Source organism: Petaurus breviceps, unplaced genomic scaffold (genome assembly GCF_028583685.1).
Source record: "Petaurus breviceps papuanus isolate PSGF00001 unplaced genomic scaffold, PetGlider_PUasm1.0 37, whole genome shotgun sequence".
Taxonomy (NCBI): domain Eukaryota; kingdom Metazoa; phylum Chordata; class Mammalia; order Diprotodontia; family Petauridae; genus Petaurus; species Petaurus breviceps.
In genome coordinates this window covers 48074020-48099668 of record NW_027186296.1, presented here as the reverse complement: position 1 = coordinate 48099668, position 25649 = coordinate 48074020, and the positions used below count along the sequence as shown (strand labels likewise).

Sequence of the window (25649 nt, the reverse complement as noted above, 5' to 3'; positions counted from 1 at the left end):
TGGGTTTAATTATCACCTCTATACAGATGACTCCTAGATCTACTAATCCAGATTATGTCTCCCTCTGAGTTTTAGTCCCAAATCACATTACACTGTGGACATTTCAAACCAAATATCCTAAAGATATCATAAACCTAACAAATAAAAAATGGAACCCTTTAACTTTCCCTTTAAATTCTTTCGTCTTTCAAAAATTCTAATTGCTATCAAAAGCATCACCATTCTTCTAGTATCTCAGATACATACACTTGGCCTTATCCTTGACTCCTCATGCTTCCTTAGTTATTTTGTGTGTGTTGTTCATATTTGTATATACTTTATGTTGCATACATTTTTATTGTGCTTATTGTTTCCCTCATTAGAATGAATGCAAGCTCATTGTGAGTAGGGGTTTTTTCATTCTTTATACTGTCATATCCAATGCCTAGCTTAGTTCTTGGCACATAGTAGATATTTGACAAATATTTGTTGATTGATTTATATCGGTAGCTTCTATTCTGATGAGAGAAATGGAAATTAATATAAAAGAATTAATGTATTACAAAATCTTTTCTGACCTATCTTTTGTTAAACAGATACTTATAATACAAGTATAATAAGTAACAGGGCTATAATAGACTATGGGCCCTCATACTTGAAAAATTAAGAACCATTGGTTTTAAGAGTACAATAAAAAGATGTTTAATTACCCCTAATGACTTGACCAGCTTCATCTATGTGAAGAATATGAAGCTTTTCTTTCTAGTTAGAATTTTATTTGACAAGTATAGTAATAACAAAAACCTAAAAAAAATTTTTATCCTTTCCAAAATTTTTCTAGTTTTTCTAGTTTTGAGAAAGGACTAATGAAAACTCATTCTTTTTATGTCATAAGTATGCATATAGCGAACAAAAACAAGGAGCTGCCTACATTGGAAGCTATCTATGACTTCATTCAGTTTCATACTGAATGGAAATGACAAGGCTACTAGTTTCTCAGTCATCTTCTTTTAAATAATGACTGAAATATCAGCTATTCCAAAACCTATAATATCATTTGACAGTGTAACCAGTTCCAGTTTTTTTTAATCTTTGTTCCAGTCTACAAAACATGTCAAACATTCCTTGTGCACGTGGCTTTACTAAAGTCTTTCAGATAGCATGGGGCTTATCTTGTTTTGATGTCTTTAAGCAACTTTATAGAATGTTTCAGGAAAAGGTTTTTATGAAATGGAAAATCTAAGTTTTGGAAATGTCCCATTTTTTGTCTCAATATCACTTCTCTGACAAGAATGTGCAGTATGTTCCATCATGAGTCCTTTGGTATCATGGTTCATTGTATTTGGTATCATTGTATTTGGTATCATGGCTCATTGTATTGTTCAGAATTGGTAAGTCTTTCAGAGTTGTTTGTTTTTGCATTGTTGAATATAAATCTTTCTCCTGATTCTGTCTTACTTCTATCTGCAGTAGTTCATTTGGTTTCTCAGAAATTATGTGTTTATTCATTTCTTTTGAAACATTATTATTTCATTGCATTCATATACCATAATTTGTTAATCAAGTTCCCATTTGATGGGTACTCCCTTATTTTCCAGTTTTTTTTTGACACCACAAAAAGACCTGCTATAACGAAGAGGTTCCTTTCTTCTTCCTTTAATCTTTGAGGATGATGCCTTCTTGTAGTAGTAGTAGTAGTAGTGGTCGTCGTAGTAGTTGTAGTAGTAGTAGTATCTCTGCAAAGAACATGCATAGCTTAATAAATCTTCAAACATAGTTTCAAATTGTTTTCCAGAATGACTAAACCAATTAATTCACAACTCCATTATGAATTTATAAATGTGAATGTTTTCCCATTGTCCTTCCAATATTGTCATTTTCTCTTTTTGTTACCTTTGCCAATCTGATGGGTGTGAGGTGGAACTTCAGAGGTGCTTTAATTTGTATTTCTCTATTGGCTATTTGGAGCAATTTTTTTATATGACTATTGACTATGTCCCTTATAATTCTAACTTAATTGATTTTGTTTCTGCAAGGAATTTTTTATTTTATGTGATCAAAATTTCCCACTTTATCTTCAATAATCCTCTTTATCTTCTCTTTTTGGTTATATATATTGTTATATATTCTTCCCCATTCCATAATTATGAAAGGTAATTTCTTCCTGCTCTTTTAATTTATTATGATGTGTGTTCTTCAAGTCATGCATTCATTCGGAACTTAACTTGGCCTATGGTTTGAAGTGTTTGTATAAACATAATTTCTCTGATATTGCTGTCCAATTTTCCAAACAGTTTTTGTCAGATAGTGAGTCATTACCAAGTAACTACATTCTTTGGGGTTCTTCAGTAGTGGGTTACAGGATTTATTTGCTTCAATAAATTGTGTACTTTCAATCTCTTCCACTGATATACTTTTATATTTTTTAAGCAAGTACAAATTGTTTTGATGATTCTATTGTAGTATAGTTAGAGCTCTGGTAATGCTAGGACTCTTTCTTTACTATTTTTTAATTATTCCCCTTGAGATTCTTGATTATTGTTCTTCTAAATTAATTTAGTCTTTTTTCTAGATCTATAAGGAGTCATTTGGTAGTTTAATTGGCACAGCACTGAATAAATAAATTTAGTCAACATTGTCATTTTATGCTGTTACAGCCTACTCATGGGTAATTAATATTTCTCCAATTATTTGCCTATTTTTTTTTCTTTTTGAAGGGGGAAAGGCAGGGCAGTTGGGGTTAAATGACTTGCATAAGGTCACATGGCTAGTAAGTTTTAAGTGTCTGAGGCTGGTTTGAACTGAGGTCCTCCTGACTCCAGGTCCAGTGCTCTATTCACTTTGCCACCTAGCCACCCCTGTTTGTCTATTTTAATGGTGTGTTTTATAGTTGTCATACATCCCTATGTATTTTTTTGTATTAGTATTACCCCAAATTTTATGCATTCTATAGTAATCTTTTCTTTTGGAGGGGGAAAGGAAAGGCAATTGAGGTTAAGTGACTTGCCCAAGGTCACACAGCTAGTGAGTGTCAAGTGTCTGAGACTGGATTTCAACTCAGGTCCTCCCATCTCCAGGGCTAGTGCTTTATTCACCGTACCACCTAGCTGCCCCAATTCTGTAGTAATCTTAGATTGGGTTTTGTTTGTAGTGTACAAAAATGCTGATATTTGTGGATGTTTTTTACATCCCACAACTTTGCTGAAGTTAGTAACTTTCAATTAATTTTGTTTTCTTTTAAATTATATCATTGATTAAAATAGTGGTAATTTTATTTTTTGCCTATACTTATTAACTTTTTTTCTTCTAACTAATATTTCTTGAATTGTATCAAATAGTAATGTTAGGCACATTTCCTTTACCACTGATTTTATTGCAAAATCTTCAAGTTTATCCTTTATTACACATAATTCTGGCTCTCAGAATTAGATTGGTACTACTTAATGACATTAATCAAAAGTCCACTTGTTCTTATGTTTTAATTTCAAAAAAGAACTTCATGTTGTATCCTGTAAGAAGATTTTTCTGCATTTTTGATATAATCTTGTGAATTTCTCTTGATCTTATTTATCTGGTTTATTATATTCATAGTTTATCTGTCATTCAACCATTGCATTCTTAGAATAAATTCAATTTTGTCATATTGTATAATCTTTTCAGTATGTTGCTGTATGTAGCTTTATTGCCAATATTTTATTTAAAATTTTATGTCAATATTTATAGGGGACATGGATCTACAATTTTATTTCTCTTTTGTCTTTTCCTATTTAGTTATCAAAATCATATGTATCATAGGTGGAATGTTATAGGGTCATTTATTTTCCCATTTTTGCAAACAGTTTATGCCACATTGGAACTCATTGCTTGTAAATCCACCTACTGCTTTTCTTTTAGGAGTTCATTTATGGTTTAATTTCTTTTTCTCTAATTAGTCCACTTTAGTTCATTTCTTTTTAATTGGGAAATTTGTATTTTTGATAGTATATATCCTTTCCATTTGAGGAGTCAGTTTTATTGACATCTAGATGTGGAAAATAGTTTCTAATAAGTTACTTTATTTCATCTTCATTTGTTCTGAATTTTCCTTCTTGATACTCATAGTTTGTCTCAATTTAAAAAAAATATTAGAAAATGATTAATTGACTTTTTCAAAAAGTTATATTTTACTTATTAATCCACTGCATTTTTGCTTTCAATGTTATTTTTCTTTGGTTTTTAGAATTTATACTTTTGTTTTTAATTATTTTAAATTGTTGATATTCTAGGTTTTTTTAGTTGTATTCCCAATTTATTGAACTATTCTTTCTCTGTTTTGTTCATCAAAGTGTTTATAGAGATAAATATTTTCCCTAAGGAATTCTTTGGGGGATTCATCAAAATTGTGGTATAATGTCTTATTGTTATCATTTTATTTGCTTGAATTATGTATTAATTTTAAGAATTTTTTAACTCCCCAGTTCTTAGGATTAAGTTATTTAGTGTCCAGTTATTTTTTTTATTCTTTTTAAGTGGCTATTTAATATAATTTTCATTTCATTGTGGTCAGGCAAAGGTTTATCTAAGGATACAATTCCACTTTTCTGCATGTGAGGTTTTTTATGCCATAAAGTTTTCAGTTTTGGCAAAAATACTGTGTGAAACTGAGAAATATGTATATAACTTTCTATTCTCTTTCAGTAAGAGATAGGTCCAGGTTTTAAAAAAACTATTCAGTTAGTCAACATCATTACTTTTTTTTCTTTATATATGTATAGATCTGAAAGTGATGCTTTTAGTTTCCCACCTGTATTTTTTCCTATTTCTCCCTGTAACAAGCTTAACTTTCTCTTTCTTTATTTAAATACTATTCCATTCAGGGAATATATGCTAAGTATTGGCATTAATTCATTTTTATGGTATCCTTAAGCATATTTTTTCATTATTTATCTTTTTTTAACCAAATCTATTTGATATTCTCTTGTCTTAGATCATGCTTTTTGCCCTCCTTTTAAAGTTCAGCTGAAGTCTAATGTATTTTTATGTAGCTCTTATTTGAGTTCAATATGAATATTTATCGTTCAAGTGTATTTCTTTCAAGCAACATATTACTGGATTCTGCTTTGATCTTCCATATTTAATCTTCCATTTTATGAGTGAGTTCATAACGTTCACATTGAGTTATGATAGCTAATTATGTATTCCTTTCCTTTTTCTTTTCTTGTGCTTACCTTTTTTCATTCCCTACCACCACTTTACAAAGAAGATGTCCGTTGGGAAGCACTATACTTAGCATATGATCTACGTGTGATTGCAATCAGCTTCCACTCTCCTGTCTCTCCTTTTTCCCAATACCCTGTCCCCAGTCATAGTCCCCAATCACACTATACTTCCCATTCCCTAATGACAGGTTCTTACCTGTTATTTCTTTCCTTTTAATGTTATCATCTCAAAATTTATCCCTTAAAATTGGAGGATTTTTTAAAAGATGAATTCCTTTGAATCTAACCTCCCTTTTATTCTCTTTTTCCTCTCCCAGTTTCCTTCAGTTGAGAATATTTCCTTACTAAATTCGGTGTCTCTTTGTTCTATCTTTCTCTTAGTGATTCAAATGAGGTTGATTCCCTCTATACCTTCCTCTTTGTATAGTTTTCTGTTCACATATTATGAAATAGGAAATTTCTGTCTTTTCTCTTTTCCTTGTCATCTATTCCTTTTCCCCTCAATATATTTTTGAGATAATAAAAAACATATTTTTGCAAGGTCCTTTGTTTAACTTACCTTTCTCTATGACCCTTGATGACATTATATTCCTCTGGGGACTCATCTGCTCCCCCAATTACAGTGTACATCCTTATGTTGTCCATTCCGGTTACTCAACCTATAATTCTCATCTCCCTTAGCTTCTCTTTCTGGCTTCCCTGGCTTCCCTCAGTTATGAGCCAAAATCCCACATCCCTTGAAATAACATTTCTCTATCCTCCTTAATACTAGGAAGATATTCTTTATCTTTGATTTATCCTGTTTATAGTTTTCATTTACACACAATTGTTTCCATGTTGTCTTCTTCATTAGAGTTTGGGCTCCAGGACAGCAGGGACTATGTTCTGCTTTTATTTGTATCGTTAGTGCTTAACACAGTAGCACTTAGTGGGGGCTAAATAAGTATTGGTTCACTTCACTTTTTACTTTTTTACATTATTCTTCATTTTGATATTTATATATCTATGTTTCTACTAATTTCTGATCTTTTCAACAGGGATACTTGAAAATCCTCTATTTCATTAAAGGTTTGTTTTCTCCCTGTAGGATTATACTCAACATTTTTAAAAGCAAGATATCCTTGATTTTTGCTATCTCTTTTACCTTTCAGAATATTGTATTACAAGCTTTCCTCCCTTTTAGAAGGATACTTGCCAAATCTTTTGTGATCCTGACCATATCTCATTGGTATTTGATCTATTGCTGGCTATTCAAGGTATTCTTTTTCTAAATTGGAAGCTCTGGATTTAGGCTATGATATTCCTGGCAATAGTTATTTTGGTATTTCTTTGAAGAGGTACCTCCAGTCTCACATCTCCAAAAGATGTTAGACTTCTCAAATTGGATATCCTGTAGACATCTTAAATTCAGTATGTCTAAGACTGAACTCATTATCTTTTCTTCAATACTTTCCCCTCTTCCAAAATTCTCTAGTACTATTGGATGTGCCACAATCCTCCCCAGAATCCAGGTTCCCTAGGTCTTATCCTTGATTCTTCTTTCTTTCTAACTCCCTGCCTTTGATATGAAGTCTGTTACCAAAGTGTGCAGATTTTGTGTCCATAACATCTCCCTTCTCTTTTTACTGCTACCATCTTGTCATGAGTTCTCATTGCTGGACTATTTCAATAGCCTGTGGGTTGGCCTCCCTTATTCAAGTGTCTGCTCACTCCAGTCCATCCTCTACTCAAGTGTTAAATTAACCTTCTTAAAGTGCAACTCTGACCATGTTACTCCTCCCCTGACTTAATACACTCCAGTGGCTCCCTATTACCTTGAGGATCAAATAGAAAATCCTCTTGCATTAAAAGTCCTTCATGTATAGTCTGGCCTCCTTCTATCTTTCTAGTCTTATTTCACCTTACTTTCTCCACATACTCTTTATACTGACTTCCTTGTTTTTTTGCATGAGAAACTGTACCTTTAGATTCTGGAAATTTTCTCTGGCATTTTCTCATCCCTGTAATGTTCTCCCTCTTCATCTTTTCTTTCTGGCTTTAAAGTGTCAGCCAAAATCCCATTTTAAACAAAAACCCTTTCCTTATACCCCATAATACTAATATACTCTCTGCTGATTATTTCCAGTGTGTGTGTGTGTGTGTGTGTGTATGTGTAAAACTCTTGTCTCTATGTAGTTATTTGCATGTTATTTCCCCTTTAGACCTTAAGCTTCTTATGAGTAGGCACTGTTTTTTGCCTCCCTTTGTATCTTTAGTGTTTCAGACAATTAAACAAAAATATTTTTGTTTAAAAAATATTTTTATTTTTGTTTAAAAAAATTTGTTTAAAAAACAAAAATATTTTTAAATATGTGAAATAAAATACATAGGATTACCAAGGTATCTAGTTATAATGAAGTAATTATTTTCCTCTCAAAATTCAAGAACCTATCTAAAGTTCAAGGAATCGATGAACCATATATTAAAAACTCCAACTGTAGCGTTCTCATTTCATCTTGATACATACCATTTTCAAAGTCTTCCTTCATTTTTTCCTAGAATTTTGGTTGACCTGGTCACCAAGTATATTTTTGTTTGGAGACTTGCTTGTTTATGTTTTGGAGCTATTGCTTTCTTTTTAATTGTGTTTTGGGCATCTTTGATACCATAATATTTCTTTATACTGGGAGTGTTTTTTTTATAAACTCATTCTTTTATCTTCAATTCTTTTCTGTTAGGGCCAGTCTCTGTATTTACAGAGGGAACATTGGATACTTTTTTGGTCCCAATCTGTATTCCTTAGGATGCTGCTATTGCTTTATCTGGGTATTCAGTGTTGTATCCTTTAAGAATCTCAGTGAGAGATTATTCTAGGTACCTGCAAACTTTCAGTGGGCTTTAAATAGTTTAATCAACAGTACAGTGTGATTGTTACTCTCCCTCTCTGGGCTTTGCAACCTCCCAACCTGCATTTAGTTATAAATAGCACAGCTTCAGTTGATTCCTGCTTGTGCTAGCTGCTGGGGGGCTTTGTGTGTTCAGAGAGACAGAACTATAGGTTCATCCTTAATCTGAGTGTAAAGCCAAGCATGAGCAGTTCTCCAGAAGACTGCTTCTCTGAATAGCTTTAAGGTTCTGATCACATAGTATGGTGAACTCTCTATTTATTCAACAAAAAACTAAGCAAAACATTCACAGAAACCAAAGTACAGCATTCGCAAGGATATAAGAACTTATCACTAAAGTGGCCACATAGTTTTAAACAAAAGATATCATTCAGTAAGTCCTCATCTCAATCATCCTTAAGGAACAGTCTTCCTTAAGGGACACAAAGTACAAAGGTTAAAGTTTTCCCACCCTCTACGTCACATTACATTAATCTCTCAGTCAAAAAATCTTCTTTCTTCTTTATTGGAAATTAGTTTCTTATAATCCTTAACTCTATCATCCTTAAGGGATACAAAGTACAAAGTTTTTCACCTCTAGGCCACAGCAAATCATAATCTTCTCAGTCAGCACTAGGTACCCAAGGAGAGGTCTTTTCATCTTGGCTTGAGGCTGGCTCCCAGATTCCATGGTTCCTTGTCCATGGGTCCAGCTCTTGCCTGAATCTACCCAACTGTCACCTGGATTTACAGCCAGGCAGCTCTCAGTTCCTCATCCAGTTCTCATTCCATATTGAAACTCACAGTGTTCGGTCCACCTTAAGTCCTTCAAAATTTCTGTTTCTGGGAAGACAAAGCTTAACAGAGCCAAGACAACATGCACGCACATTGCCAGTACCATCATCAATTCACTATCTGCCTGTGAAATCAACACAGACCAACAAACAAGGTCTGAGAAATCAACATAAATCATCAGTATAGTCCCAGGACCTCTGAAATCCTCCTCCAGGACTTCTGTAAACAGACAACAAGAAAATCCTCTTTCTGGGCTTCCAGTAAGGTCCCAGGGCTTCTGTACAAAGTATCACAGACAGAACAGACAGAGTGCCAGCCACCACAAGTATTCCCTTATCAATTCTGCTCTCTCCCAGCTTGTGCTTCTGCTTTTATATGGTCATTGGCTCCTCCCTGTCCCACCCACCTCTTATGTCCTTCCTGTTCCTGTCTTTGGCAAGTCCCTCTCACTGTGGGTTTCACAAGTTTTGTTTCTTAACAAAGACCTGATATAGTCATGGGCAAGCCTCAACTGAAACAAGGTCTAAGTACTTGTTTACTTGCCATTACGGCTAAGCTCTTTGTTTTGGTTATTCAGTTGTAGGCTGCAGATTATCAATAGTCTAAATCTAACACCCCACTCCAGGGTCAAAGTTCAGAGTTTTCCTTGCTTTTTTTCTTGTGCTTTGTTTAATACTCAGTCTCAGGTCTAGTATGTTCTTGAGATTCAGGCCCTTGTAGCCAGGGTATCGTAGACCTCAAACTTAGTATTCACTGGGTCTGTGACCTAGCTCTAGTATTAGAAAAAACATAGCTGCTATTTGGCTCTTGATTTTGCTCCTTACAGAGTATACAGCCTAAAGTCATGTCAGAATTATTTTCATGAACCTGTTCCTTCATCCTGCTATACAGGTACAGAGTCTCCACCCAGGTTCCCATTATGAAAGACTTTCTTCTTTCAAAGACTTTTTGCCTAGACCCTGGATCCTGGGCCTGCAGACTTCTGCTTGTTTTGCTATGTTGATCTGGGCTAGAAATGACCTACTGTCATTTTCCTTGGATGTCCCAATATCTCCTCAGTCTTCTACTCTTCCTCAGTTTGTTGTTGGAGTAACTGAGAGAAAGAGGGCTGAGCCACACTGCTTTTTCCTACTTCTCTTTATTTTCTGGTCTTAATAAAATATTCTAAAAGTATACTGGTGAAATTAGATCGGGAAGAATGGGAAGTTCTTAGGAAAGAAATTTGGAAGACACAAAAATATATTCCTGATGAGGATCAAAAAAGACATGTCTGAAGAGACACCTGGCTTCTTCCCAGATAGTTACAAATAATGCCTGATTTCTGCTGAGCCTAAAATATCTTCACTTGACTCTTCCATCTCTCTCTCTCTATATATATATACCTTAGAGGCAATAGGGAGAAATGAGATTATTGAGTAAGGGAAGGATCTACATGATAAGATCCCAACTATAAGAAAACCACCATCAGCTGTGTATATTTTTAAAATTTTTTTTGCTTTTATTGGGGGGGGCAGTGCAATTGGGGTTAAGTGACTTGCCCAAGGTCACATGGCTAGTTTGTGTGTGTGATTGTATGTTGTGTTTGATGCCAGATTTGAACTCAGGTCCTCCTGATTCCAGGGCCGCTGCCCTATTCACTGTGCTACCTAGCCACCCCATCAGCTGTGTATTAATTGGAGTTGGCTGAAGAGGAGGAGAGAGCAGAGGCTGGGTGCCAATCAGGAAGTTAGTGCTGTAATTCAGGTGAAATGTGATGAGATCCTGAACATGGCTTGTGTGAATATTGGCTTTATTATTTTTTATTATTATTTTAATTATTTATTTATTATATTTTATTATGGCTTGTGTGAATAGAGAAAAGAACATATCCAAGGAATGTTGTGGAAAAAGAAATGACAAGATTTGGAACTGAGTGAGAATGAGGAGTCAAGGAAAATACCAAGGTTGTGAGCTTGGGGGACTGGAAGCATGTTGATTATCGTGAGAAAAAAAGGGGAGATGGAAGAGGATGGATTTGGGAGGAAAGATATTGAGCTTAGTTTTGAATATGCTGAGCTTGAGATGTCTGTGGGGCATCGAGTTCAAAATGTCCTATAGCTAGTATATGGATAAAGAGAGAGCCCAGGACTTGATGCATATCTGAGAATCATTTGCATAGAGATGATAATTGGAATCATGGAAGTAAATAGGATCCCTAAGTGAGGAAGTATAGAGAAAAAATGGAAGAGGACTCAGGATAGAACTTTAGGGTACAACTAGTTTGTGGGAGCTGATATCACAATTTTGTTTGAAGTGATATGAATTTCTAGAACATTTTTGCTTTCTTCTATCCAACACTGTACCTAGTATTGAGCTGGTGAAAAGAGATGATTAATAACTTTTTTAAACTTCACAGGTTCTTCTGATTCTTTAATTTCTGTGATAAAATTATCACATGTGAAGAGATTCTAGTCTGATAAGTGCCTTTTAATTTCCCTATACATAATACCAGATTCATTTGAGTTCTGTTAACCTTTGTGTTTTTAAGGCCAGTTGGTAACCGACCCTTGGGAGAATGTTAGAAACTTAGATTCCCTAATTTACTGATTATATTTTTTTATGTGTGTATGTGGAGAACAAACCACACAAATGAGAAATCCTCTAAAGTGGAAATAGATTTTTCATGTTAGGTGCAATTTTTTAGTTCAGTATAGCAGTTTCTCAATACTCCTGGTGCTTCTTCCCGAACAAATAGATAGAGCTATTCAAAGTTCTTTGGGATGATTTCCTGAAATGTAAAATAAAAGATAAGGGGGAAGAAGAGCCTTTTTCTTGGTGGCACCAGTGAACCATAAAGATGAAGATTTATAATCTCTGTTACAAATAAAACCAAGTGGTAAATTATGTGGTAAAATAATTTCATAGTTTCAGAATTCAGAAAAGTTTCATTAAGGGATAAAGTTAGTTAGCCAGGACCTCATAGAGGAGGTAGGACCTAAGCTGGGAAAAATGTAATATTTATGTTGCTAAAAGGAACATCTGAGATGAGGGAGAACAGTATGAGCAAAGACACTTTCTTGTATTGTTGGACTTTGTATAAATAATATGCTATTCATAACACCAGAACAGTGTGGTTTTATGCACAGTTTAGAAATGAAGGAACAATTTGTCTGTTAGACAAGTTCAGTGCATGTTATAGTTCCAGTAATTTTAAGCTGATGTAGTTCTATAAATTAGTTTGTGTAATTATACTTTGATAGCTTTTCATTACATTTAATGTGAATTTAATGGAATTAATGTTCTGTATCAACAAATGTGTCGTTTCTATTGTTATACAAAGAGGAAATTTTTGAAAGAAAAGAATCTACAGTTGATAAGCCACATATTTTAAGTCAGGAATGCCATAAATAAAGTAGTATGTAAAATCTTCTCACAAAAATTATCATTATCTCTCTCAACAGTACTTTTTTAGTCTAGAATTGGACATAGGAGAAGGATTATGTTTCTGTGTCTTCATAAACTTCATTAAGCCTTAATACAACAGAAATGGGGAACTAGTGGCCTCAAGACCACATGTGGCCTTCTAGGTACTTGTGTGCATCCTTTTGACTTAGTCCAGGTTTTACAGAACAAACCCTTTTATTAAGGTTTGTATTCTGTAAGAGCTGCATTTATGGACCTAGAGGGCCACATGTGGCCTTGGGGCCGCAAGTTCCCCATCACTAATATACTCTCATCCAGGATTATAAAGTAATCAGCAATACAGCTGATTGAAGCCTTGATCTAGTTTTATTTACTTATTTAGTTTTGTTAAGCAATTCCTTGATACCTTGAATGAAATATTATTTTAAGTGAGAAAACATTTGTTGTTAGAAATAGATAAATACTTTGAAAGGCACTAAAAAGGTGATGTTTATGCTTAGGGTAGGATTTCTATTTTTTCCCTTAAATTTCAGGTTGGGAGTTTAATCACCTTTGGTCAAAAGGAAGGACTAGACTATTATTTAGACCAGACCATTCTTCAAGCTTACCGCTCATATCTCCTCTGAAGGTTGCAGATTAATTGTAGGGCCAAGAGTTATATAATAAAGCAGATAAATCAGAAAGTGGAAAATAGATGTGGTTAGGTCTTAGGTAAAATCAAAATAATAGGGATGGGACCTTAAGCCACGCAATGAGGAGTAATGCTATAGACAGTTGTAGAATTTGATTATTTTTTTTAAATTAAACATTTTTTCCTACAGTAATAAAATGTTTCTCCTTTTAGGAAGTTTTTTTTCTCTGTTGGCTCTAGCCATTGCATTTTCAAAGATGGAAGCAAAATAGTTATGGCAAGAGGAAATTTTATTGACATTCTTTTCAAGTATTGGGAGTAGAAAGAATATATAAAAGCAGAGAAGATTGTATGAGTAAATATACTCTTACTCTGTTATATGAAATGTCTTTTTATAGCTTCTTGGGAATCAAGAAGAACCCACTTAAACATTTATGAGAGGTTCTAATTTTGATTATTATATAGTTCTCACATTCACTGTTTTTGCTATCAATTCTTGTGCAATGATTTCCCTTCTCATTGACCATGTGCTTCTTTTCTGCTGCTGGGCTAGGACATCCTTTGCTCCTACATACCATCAGCAGCCAGTTATTGCTCCTAAAATAGCCTTCATGACATCTTGTGGGGATGTTTTATGGAAGTCCTTTGCAGTTATACTATAACTAGCTCCATTAATCTCTAGCACCCTGGGAGTTTTGCAGAATAACTGTGAAATTTGTGCTTTGTACTCCCTTTTATTTTTTCAATTTGTGCCAGCCCTGTTTTTGTCGAAGCCCAGGAAATATTTTACCTAAAGAAGCATTTTCTGAGGACTAGAGTTATCTAAATGTAGAACATGCACCTCAAAATATTAAGTTCTTCTTTGAAAGCAGTCTTCAAGTAAACTGCTGTATTTGAGATGACACTCTAGAAACAAGGAGAGGTGTTCAGCGTCTGGGTGCATTAGTTTGTAGGAGATGTTTCAAAGAGATAATATAGTCTTCTTTCTACCCTAGAAGAGGTTTGGAGACTGTCTTTGGGCGGGGGGTAGTGCTCTGAGACAGGGTCTCAGGAATCAAAGAATTTTGATTTGAATCTTACAGTTTTGACAGCATATGTAATTGACAAGAGGAGTTCTAAGAACAAGATATTGAGCATGGAGGTGAATGGAATTGAGGAGCAGCAGAGGAGTTGGAAGCCAGTTAGAAGGACTCAGGTCTAGGTGTTGAGGGCAGCTTGGTTCTAAAGGTCACTGCCTCCACCCTTTTGAACTCTGAGAGCCCTAGTCAACTGCTTCTCTCAAGGAGACTTGAAGATATATTTTAACTCTCTTTTCCTACTTCACTCCTGCTCAAAAAGAGATTTACTATGAAGTTTCTCTGTTCTCTTAGTCTATCAATAATTCCTATTTTAATTCATACCTTTGAATAAAGCCCACCCTGGATGTAATATTGTGATTAGCCATAACTTATTCTTGAATAAGTAGTTTGCCCCAAAAAAAGATGTAGATGGTAGCTGAGATTGGCACACAGAGAAAAGGCATGTCTAAAATGCTGAAGTTCTTTGTTTTTAATCCTAGCCAGAGATGCCAAACCACATTAGAAAGTATGTTAAGGCATTTTAATTTGTTGATAATTTTATAAGGTTCCCAATAACCGAGAAATATTAAGCCATGTGAATTCAGAACATTATCCCTAGGCTGACTAAGCTAGGAGTAAACAGATTGAAGTGATTGGAGGCCAGCTTCTGTCTTGAGCCTTGAGAATTCCCAAAAAACCCTATACCAGCTTCACATCCAGACCACTTGATTTAGCTTATGGCATCTTCTGAGATTTCTTAGAAGCCTTGCCTCGGCCTCCCACCTATGATTCTTTTATTCCTAAGGAATCCTAATGATTAACATTTTATTGATACATTTTGTTTTTACATACAAACATATACGGATTACAGCTACTTCATGAAAGGCCTCCTGCACCAAAATAAAACAACTAAGCAAACTTAAAAGTGATATCATCTAAAAGTACATTTTATATGTCTAATACCCCTACCTCTCTAAGAAAAAAAATGAACAGAAATCTTTTCTCTTTCCCTCCAACCTCCTGCTGCTTTAAAAAAAGAAAAATAAGTTTCTTGAAACAAATATGCATAGTCAAGTAAAACAAATTCCACAAATACATATATATGTATATATACATGTATGCATGTGTGAATGTCCTACTGTGTACTCTAATTCTTTCATATCTCTGTAACAGATAGCATATTTCATTGTTGATTCACTGGGATTGATTCATGATTGGCCATTGTATTGATCATAGTTTTTAGAATTTTCTTTTGTTTCCTTTATTTTTTTAGAGCTTTTATTTGTTTTTATAGTGTTATTGTATAAATTGTTCTCCTGGTTCTGTTCATTTCCTTCATCAGTTTATAGAAATCATCAAATTTGCTCATTTCTATAATACTATGGTAGAATTTGGCTTTTCTGGTTTTGCTTAGCTTACTCTGCATTACTTCTAATACATTTTCCCACATCTTTTAAAAATATCTTTTCCCTCATTTCTTCCATGAACCTAATCTCATTCATATACCACAACTTATTCATTCATCTATTCCTTGATATTTGAATTTTTCTCTTAGTTTCTAGTTTTGTGCCCCTACGAAAAGGTCTGTATAATTATTTGTATACGCAATTGACCTTTTTACCTGTTTCTTTGATTTCTTTTAGATGTGAGTTTAATAGCGGTGTAACTGGCCCAAAGAGTACATATTGTTTAGGAGCTTTTTGTGTATAATTCCAAATCACTTCCCAGAATACTTGTACCCATTTACAGGTCCACCAGCAGACCACAGCCCCTCTAACATCTATAATTTCCTTTTTTTTGTCATCTTGGCCACTCTGAAATGTGTGAGGTAGAATTTCAAAATTGCCTTAATTTGCATTTCTTTAATTAGAAGTCATTGGTAGCATTTTTTTTAGTGTGAAAATAGTCTAAATAGCCTGAGTTTCTTCTTGTGAGAACTTTCTATTTATAATCATTTATTGATTGAGGAATGGCTGTTTTTCTTATGAATTTGAAACTGTTCTGTATGTATCTTAGAAATGAGAACTTTTTCAGGGACTTTTTTCAGAACTTGCTGCAAAATTTTCTCCCCAGTTATTTCTTTTAGTCTTTGATAAATTTCTTTATGCAAAACTTTCAAAATTTTATATAATAGAAAATTTTCCATTTTGTCTTCTATGATTCTCTCTTTTCCTTATTTAGTAATTAACTTTTCTTCTATCCATTGATCTAGTGGGTCATTTTCCCCCTGTTTCTCTAATCTATTTAGGATATAACCCTTTATATATAGGTTATATACCCATTTGGAATTTATCTTGGTACAAAGGTTAAAATGTTGATCAAATGTAATTTTTTTCCATACTGCTATCTAATTTTCTCTTTCTCTCTTTCTGTCTCTTTCTGTCTCTGTCTCTCTCTATTTCTCTCTCTGTCTCTTTCTCTGTCTCTGTGTGTGTATATATTTTGGCAAATAATACATCCCTGTTATCAGTAGTCTTTGTGCTTTTTGAATCCTTAACTACTAGGATAACATTTGCTTTTGTGTATTGTTTACCTAATCCATTTGATCTATGCTTTTACCCAATACCAAATTATTGTCTAATACTTACAACTTTGTATTATAGTTTGAGGCCTGAGACTGCTAGACTCCCTTCATTCTCATTTCATTATTTCTCTTGAGATTCTTGACTTTTTTCTTTCATATGAATCTCATTATTATTATCTTTGTCCTATAATGCAACCTATCATGATTAAATCAACTCTGCCAGTGTTCCTGAACAGAGTGTGTGAATCTATTCTTCTCTCATCCCCATTGTTATCCATTTAATTTTTCTGGTTGCAAGTGGCCACCATCACTTCTCTTTCTGTGTTGCTTTCCCTTGTTGAAAGCAGGGATAATCTTTGCTTTTTTATTTGTATTCCCTGTGCTTAGCATAGTGCTTTGCACATAGTAATAATGTACAACAAATATTTATTCATTCATTTTTCCTTGGTCCCCCATTATAAGAATCATTAATTCAACTACCTGTAGATTCACAGCTTCTCATCATCTTCAAAATTCAAACTATATTCCCTGCTTCCTACCCAACCTCTCAATGTGATGCCACTTTGCATGCACAACAAATATGGATCAAACCTTGGAGACCCTGCCCTCATTCACATGAGGGATATTTTACTACCTCTTGCAAAGATTTATTTTTATAGAAAAATTACTTATCTAAGAACAATCTATTCATTCTAGAGATTAAGACAGACTGATAATAAATAGAATAGCTAGAATCTTTCTCTCTAAAATGAGAGAATTGTACTAGATTATTACTAAGGAACTTTCTTTTTCCTTCAAGGGAAGACTCTCCTCCTTAATTCACAAGAGTGGCTGACCTGTCCTTAGAAACATTTAAAAGGGTAAAAAGTGGCATTAGAACTTTATTGGTACAGTAAAGTTTTGTGGAAAACTAAGTGTATCTTGTTGCCCCTTCTTATTTTGTTCTTTTACTTCTTAGGTTTTGTTTTTAATGTCCTATGTGATGTCAATCACATCTTCCTGTTATGACTTTACCTGTTTCTTGATCTGTTCATGATCAGCTATAGCTTCATTTATTATTATTATTATTATTATTATTTTGTCTTTTTGGAGGGCAATTGGGGTTAAGCAACTTGCCCAAGGTCACCTGGCTAGTAAGTGTTAAATGTCTGAGGTCGGATTTGAACTCAGCTCCTCCTGACTCCAGGGCCAGTGCTCTTTTTGCTGTGTCACCTAGCCAACCCTTTCTATAGCTCCATTTTGCCTCTAGCTTGAATTAAGTTCTGGCATCACTTGCTCAATACTCAGTGCCTTCCCCATGGGCCCCTTACAAATCTGCTATTACAGCTCTCATTTACCTTGGTCTGTACCCTTCAGTATTCTCCCTGGAAGCTAGGCAGTTCTTATTTACCCCTCTCTTTACAGCTAATAAAAGGTGTACAAAGGCCCATTAGCCTTGCATGTTGACCAAGATATACCCATTCAAGATGACTTGTTTTCCTATATAGAGCAGAATTGAGGGAGAGTGAAGAATCTAAAATGACTACAAGGTTTTGAGACTGTGACTAGGTTCAGAGAGCAACAAGTGACTAGTCACTTAGAAGTGAATTGGTATTCAGTGAAGATGACTGGACACATATTTCATATATTCTATGAACGAGTATTAATTGCCAATAAATATTATATACCAGGAAGGACTGAATAAACATAAAATTCTTAAATTGCTGCGTAACTTTTGACTGCCCTTGGATTAGTAAATATATGAACTATATGAGAGTTTAGAGAAAGTCTTTCATAGTGCATTGAATAAGACATTATTAGGAATAGATATAAATACCACAGACCTACGATTTCTTTAGTAGAATAGGCTTTCTGCGTGAGGAAACTCCCTCTACCAATTTAAGTGGGTATCTTTTTTGCAGTTTGAAGTCTTAGAGAGTTCACTAGAGCAATGAGAAGTTGCAACCAGTATCTGTCAAAGGAGGAACTTGAACCTACTTCTTTCTTGCTTTGAGGATGTCTCTCTATCAGTTGTGCTGCTTTACTAGTTATTTTGGAGAAAAGACTTCAAGAAGTTATTTAGTTCAGACTTCTCTGTTCATGCAGTCATATTTCTAATTTAAAATGTATAGGAGATTGCCTGTCTTTATGTATAATATTATTAGGAATGACGATACTACTATTTCCTTTATTAGCATTTTATATTGCTTAATCACCCTTGGCAGGGAGTTATTTCTTTTTTTCTAATTTCATGTTTCTTGATACTAATATAAATCTGTTTTTTATTCTTAAGAATTGCATTTGGACTTGTAAATGTAGAATTAGGTTTAATCAGAAAAGAGTGTTTAAAGGTTCACTGTGAATAGCAGATGCAAACAGAATTTTCTAGGCTTTTAGGAATTAACAAAAAGGGGAGTTAACTAATCCCACTCATTTGGAAATTTTATTCATAATGATTCTCCAAAGTTAATTTGCAGTATATATGCATTCCATTAATAGTCAGAGATTTAAGAAAGTAGGCCTGCAAAATTATTCAAGTCAGAGTAAAATGAGAAAAGTTATCAGTTTTAGTGGCACAACCTATTAGGTGAATGACAGCTAGACTAAATTAACTTCACAAGATTCCCTTGGGAATTGAGGCATTTTATAAACACTATATATAGTAATTTTACGATTCAATGACAGAATCAGAATTTTCTTTGACTTTTATTCCTAGATTTCCTTAAATTACTATTGTATTAATACAGAACTGTGGCTTAATTTGTCTGAATCATTGTTTGTTGAAATTAGAATTATTGCACCTCTAAGTGTATATTTGAGGAAGCATGGATTATAGGACAACATTTGAGTAATAAGATACAATCCAAGATAATTCACTGAACTCATATGAGAATTCATGGGAAATTATGATCCCTCCCAAAATTTCCTATCTCAAATTACCTTTTATCTACTCTTGTATATCTCTTGTCTTTAAACTAGTTATTTATATGTGGTCTGCTTCATTAAAATATATGTTTCTTGAAGGCAGGAGATGTGTTTTTCCTTTATGTGTATCCCTTGGGGTTTGGCATAGGTCCTGGCATGTAGTAGTTCCTTAATAAGTTGTTGATTTGACTAGCCTTTATTCTCACCTTCTGCAAGAAACCTTTCACCTTAATTATAGTGATTTTCCTCTGAGATTTTTTCCAATTTATTCTGTATTTATTCTTTTATTGGTACATAGTTCTTTGAATTTTGTCACCCCCTTTAGATTGTAGGCTCCTTGAGGACAGGGACTGTTTTTATCTTTCTTTGTTCCCCATTACAGCATTTTGCCTGGCACATAGCATACCTTTAATAACTACCTATTGTCTTAATTAACTGAGTAGATTGAGGAATTGGAAGATTAGCATATTTGAGGAAAATAAGTTCTATCGCACAAGGTCAGATAAACATTGAGAACATGGACTACCTGAAGAAAGATTTAATTTTTGACAAGAATTCCTGAGAAAATTGGAGAATAAGTGGGCAAAAAGGAGATTTGGACCAGTGTCTCAAACCATTATGTTGCAAGTGGATTAGTGACCTAAATTTAAAAGGTAATAACATTAAACAGTTGAAGGAAGATAGAAAGAAGTAAGTTTCACAGGTATGACTAGGGGGCAAATTCATAATGAAATAAGGAATACAAGAGATCACAAAAGATCACAACAAAAAGACAATTTTGATTGCATAAAATTAATCAAAGAACAGTTAAAGCTAGAAGGGACCTTAATAGTTATTTCATACTATTTCATTCATATACCTGAATTGAAAATTTTGTGCATGAATAAAATACATACAAGTAGGATAATAAGGCAGATTGTTGACTGGGAGAAAATCTATATTTTTAATAAAGTTCTGCTATACAAGTTGTGTAGTAATTTAATACAAGTATATAACCAAGGTTCATTCTCTAGTTAATAAGCAATCAAAGAGCATGTAAAACAGTTCTCAAAAGAAAACTTGCAGATCATTAACAACCATGAGAAATATTGCTCTGTTCACCTTATACACTGCAAATTGGCAAAAATAATATCAGATGAAAATAATAAGTGTTTGAGGTGCTGCTAGTGGAGCTATGAACTGGTCTACCAATTTTGAAAAATATGCAAAAAAACCCCAACAAACAGAAGACTGAAAAGGCAATTCTCTTTGGCCCAGGAATGTTCTGGGTACATACTTTTTGGATCAATGACCCAAAAATGTCACAAATAATAGGTTATTTGTAGCAGCATTTTTATTTTTGCAAAGTATTGGTCACAAAATGAATGCCATCAATTGGAGAATAGCTGAACAAAATGTGGTATAAGAGTATAATAAAATAGTGTGCCACAAAAATTAAAATATGAGGAATTAAGAGAAATATTGGAAGACTTCCATGAGTTGATGCAGAGTACAGTAAGCAGAACCAGGAAAATAATATATTCACAGAGACTATAATAATGTAATTGAAAAAAAAAACAGTAAAATGAAAACTGTATATCAAGTTTGAAAAAGGTAAGACAATTCATCTCCTTGATTTGATTGCACATGTGGCTAACTATGAGTGATAAATAGGCATATTGTCAGAACTGGTTTTGCTTAACTCTTTTAAAAAGATATTTGTCAAAAGGGAAAATTTACTGGTTAATGGGATGTTGAGGGATGTATTCAGAGATGAATGTTTTGTAAAAGCAAAGACATCAAAAAAATTTTTAAGCAACTGGATTATAGGTATTTATGAGAATATAATTTCTCCACATGTCTTAAATAGGAGTAACTATATGCCAAACCTTTGTCTAATTCAAACTCATTTTTATGAGTAAGATTCTTATTTCTGTCACATAAATCATTGACATATTACTTTTTTTTTTTGCCTTTTGGAGGGCAATTGGGGTTAAGTAACTTGCCCAAGGTTACATGGCTAGTTTGTGTGTGTGTGTGTGTGTGTGTGTGTGTGTGTGTGTGTGTGTGTTAAGTGTCTGAGTTCAGAACTGAACTTGGGTCCTCCTGACTCCGGGGTTGGCACTTTACTCACTGCGCCAACCTAGCCGCCCCCATATTACTTATTCATCATGGATTTTAAGTACATTTGTGTATGTTTTTGTATAGTGTTAAACATGTGTATTCAGTTAACACATTTCATTGAGCACCCACTATATGGCTAGTCTTATGTGGTAGGTACCATGTAGGATATAAAGGAATCAGGCACACCCCCTAGCAATTGAAGAGAAGTTTAGCTCACTAGTCTTTTAACTTTTAATGAGGTCTTCTAATCAATGATTTGATTATAAGCTGGCATACCTCAGCACTTGGACTTTTATTTCTATGCCTGTTTAATTGGTTCCATAAAGTCATGGTGTTCTGCAAAATCATGATGCAGAGAACATTTAGTTCCATTGAGGACAATATTTTCAGTATGATACACATTACTGCTTAGCCAAATTTGGAGAATAAAAGTTTAAATGACATTTTCCTGGGTTGAATAGAGGGAAAGATAGGGGAGATGAGGAAAGGAAAGGCTCAAGTAAAGTAGAATCTTCTCTTTCCTCCCCTTTTGTCTTCTTTCTTCTCAGCTATTGTCCTGCTGAAGGAAGCAGATATTATTCTTAACTTTTACCAAAATGGGCAGAGTAATCAGTTCCAGCTCCTTCTGAAGATTGTTTTGCACTGAAAACATTGGGCTCCTCTCAGCATGGAAATAATAGCATTGCATACCTCTGTGTCATTGCTTTCCCTTTTATTCATCAAGACAACAGGTATGTGCCCTCCACAGCTGTCTGGTACTGATTAGGGTGAGGTCTGGCTGCTTTGGGCCCTGATTCATATTTGATTCAGTTTTCCGCAAGGAGCATGTCTCCTGGGCCTGCAGTTTAAAACCTTTTTATTCAACTGGAACTGCTGTCTCCAAAATTACAAGTGATCTCTTAATTCCGGAATCTAATATTCTTTCCTCAGTCTTCTTTATTCTTGACTTCTTTGCATCCTTTGGCATGATTATCACCCTCTTTTCTTGAACACTTTCTATAGGTTCACACTGTGTTCTCCCCTTACCCATATAACTGCTCCTTTCCTGGATCTTTATCTGGATTGTGTCTGCTAGCTACGAGTTTCCCTCAAGGCCCTGTTTAGGGCCTCTTTCTCTTCTCCTTCTATGCTGTTTCACTGAGTGATTGAGCTTCCATAGATTAAATTATCATCTCTATGCAGATGTTTCTTAGAATTACTTGTCTAGGGGCGGCCAGGTAGCACACCGAGTAAGAGCACCGGCTCCAGTGTTGAAAAGACCTGGAGATCGAATCCCGGGCTCAGACACTTAGCACCCACCCAGAAACACCTGGCTGGGTAACCTTGAGCAAGTTACTTAACCCCAATTGCTTAGGGGCGGCCAGGTGGCTCAGCGAGTAAGAGCACCGGCTCCAGTGTCGGGATGACCTGGATCAAATCCCGGGCTCAGACACTCAGCACCACACCCAGAAATAACTGGCCATGTAACCTTGAGCAAGTTACTTAACCCCGATTGCTAAAAAAAAAAAAAATAATAATTTCTTGTCTAACTCTAACCCCTGTCTTGACATCTGGTCTCTTATCTCTAACTGCCTATTATTCTTCTTGAAGTAGATATCTTATAATCTCAAATTCAACATGTCCAAAACTGAACTCAACCTTTCATTTTCCTAAATTCCTTGTTGCTGTTGAGAGTACTACTACCTTCTCTCAGAGTCATCTTCGGTTCTTCACTCCATCTACCTCCCCCCTCACATCCAATCAGTTGACAAATCCTGACCATTTTACCATTATAGCACCTCTCATATGCCTCTCCTTCTTATACCTGACATAGCTAGCACCGTGGTGCAGACCCTGATCATCTCATGACCCCTCAGACATTTTTCTCCAGATCTTTAACACTGCCCTAGTCTTTCTCTTTTCCAAGGCTAAATCCTTTATCAGTGGTGTTAAGCTCTACTAGAAAGAGGGGATGCCAATATATATATATAAGGATTCCTGTGGACTGCATATTGACTTAGTTTTAAAATGTAATGTTATCTATTATGGTTGCATGTATTTTATTCAGTATTTTTCAGTTATTTTCTAGTTCAGGGCCCATTGTGATGTGTTGTGGACCATATGGCCCCTTAGCTGTGTGTTTAACACTTATACTATATATATAGTATGGATCTTATATGCTCATTTTCTCCAGAAGATTGACCCTCCTGTCATTCTCATACTGTCTTATCTTCAGTTGCTCCCTGTCTACTCTCTCCTTTCCTGCTGCCTACAAATATATCCATGTTTCCTGCATCTTTAAACAACTTTCTACCATCCGTGCTATCATCTTATATCTCTCATTCCTTTTTAATTAACTTTGTGAAAAATCCATCTAAACTCATCTATACTCTCTTTTCTTTGGGTTTTTATGACACTGGTGTCTCTGACTGTTTCCCCGATGTGTCTGACCCCTCCTTTGTCTATTTTGTTGGTTCTTCATCCATATTTTGCCCACTATCTGTGGATGTCCCCCAAAGCTCTGTCTTGAGTGCCCTTTTCTTTGAATTATGTAGCAATCTCATTTGGTGATTTCATTATTTCCCATAGGCTCAATCACCAATTCTATGCATAAGATACCAAACTCTATTTGTCTGTCTCTCTGTTTATCTCCAGTTCTAGTCACTTTTTTTTTAGCTACAGTCCTACATGGTTGACTCTACCTTTTGGGGAATTTAGGATGATACTAAAGTTATAAGCCTGAAAGACTAAGAAGATAGTAATATACTTAACAGAAATGGAGGATTTGAGGTAGGGAGATTGAATTCTGTTATAGATGTTACAGGAATCTGTAAAAATATGTCTGCTTGCTGTTCTAACTAAAGGACATTCCATACCTTTGTACTCATTGTCCCCAATGCCTGAAATGTACTCCCTCTTGACCTTTGTCTCTTAGATTACCTGGCTTTCTTCAAGGCTAAGCTTATATTACCTTCTACAGCACACCTTTCCCATGCACCCTGGGATGTGCTGGAGCCAACTTTAACAGATTGTGAACAAATTAGAACAAAACCTATATTACAGATTTTATATCTTACATATATATGCCACAATGTATACATGTGACATAGAGACTCTCTCCATATATATGTACATGCACATATGCACAAATATATATATGTGTTGTGTATATGGTAACATAAAGATAGGCTAATGTATATTAATGTATATATACATATGTGATTTATATGCATATGTATGTATATGTGTAAACACACATACTTATCAAAACATTTGCAGTAACTAAATTTGTTTAAAATCCTAAAATATTGTTTTTAAGTTCTCACAAATGTTAGTTTAATAGTCATCTCTTTATTATTTTTTAGCTTAAAAAGCCTGATAAGGAGATCCAAAGTGAATAATTAACCTTGATATAAACACAGGTGGGTGGTATATGATCTTTTTCAAATTACAAGGGTACTATTTATAAGCAATTTTCTAAATAACACCCTTGTGTTTTCCAAAGCCTTAAATAAGCCTCATAAGGTTATGCCTACCAATATTGTTTCATTATAACATTAATTCTTTTATTTAAGCCCGTGCCATAATAGCATTTGATTTCTGATACTCTAAATCCTTTCCATATTCACTGCTAGACAGTGGAGAGAGTAACCTAATTGGCCTACTTAGAATTCTTTGATATTTGGGACAATCAAGAAATGGTCACTGAGCAAGTCCCTGAAGGCACTAGTGAACCAATTACAAAGGAAACCTATATGCCACTATTTTCCCTTTCAGTTTACCTGAACTATTTGTCCAAATCCAACAAATATTTTTTTTTTCCTAAGGGCCTATGCTGTACAGTATACTACATTAGCTACTAGATATATAACAAGAAAATGACAAGCACAAACAGCCCCTTCCTCCAAGAGTCTTGCATTCTGTGAGAGGGAAGGGGATTCAACAACCCACATCAACAAACAAATGAGTATATCCATGATCATTTGAGGAAAAAGGACTAGGGGATTCAGGAAGGGCTTCCCACAGGAGATTACACAGAAACTGAAGCTTGAAGGAAGGTATGGGTTTTGATAGACATGAGGAGGGAGTGTAAAGGCTTGAAGGCTGATGTGGGATGCTAAGTATCAGAAGAGCAAACAAGTCAGTTTTTCTAGAACTTGGAAAGGTAGGGTCAAGGCAGGTTTTGAAAGACTTTAAATTCCAAGCTTGGGA

General features: G+C 34.7%; 1 protein-coding gene and 1 pseudogene across 2 annotated transcripts in view; one reads left to right on the top strand and one right to left on the bottom strand.

The window, feature by feature from the left end:
* The window catches only part of LOC138168711 (LYR motif-containing protein 1-like), a 98922-nt pseudogene extending 93100 nt beyond the window's left edge, over positions 1–5822 (bottom strand).
* Positions 1–25649, top strand: part of ENTREP2 (endosomal transmembrane epsin interactor 2) — a 587469-nt gene that overhangs the window by 163110 nt on the left and 398710 nt on the right. The window lies entirely within an intron of this gene.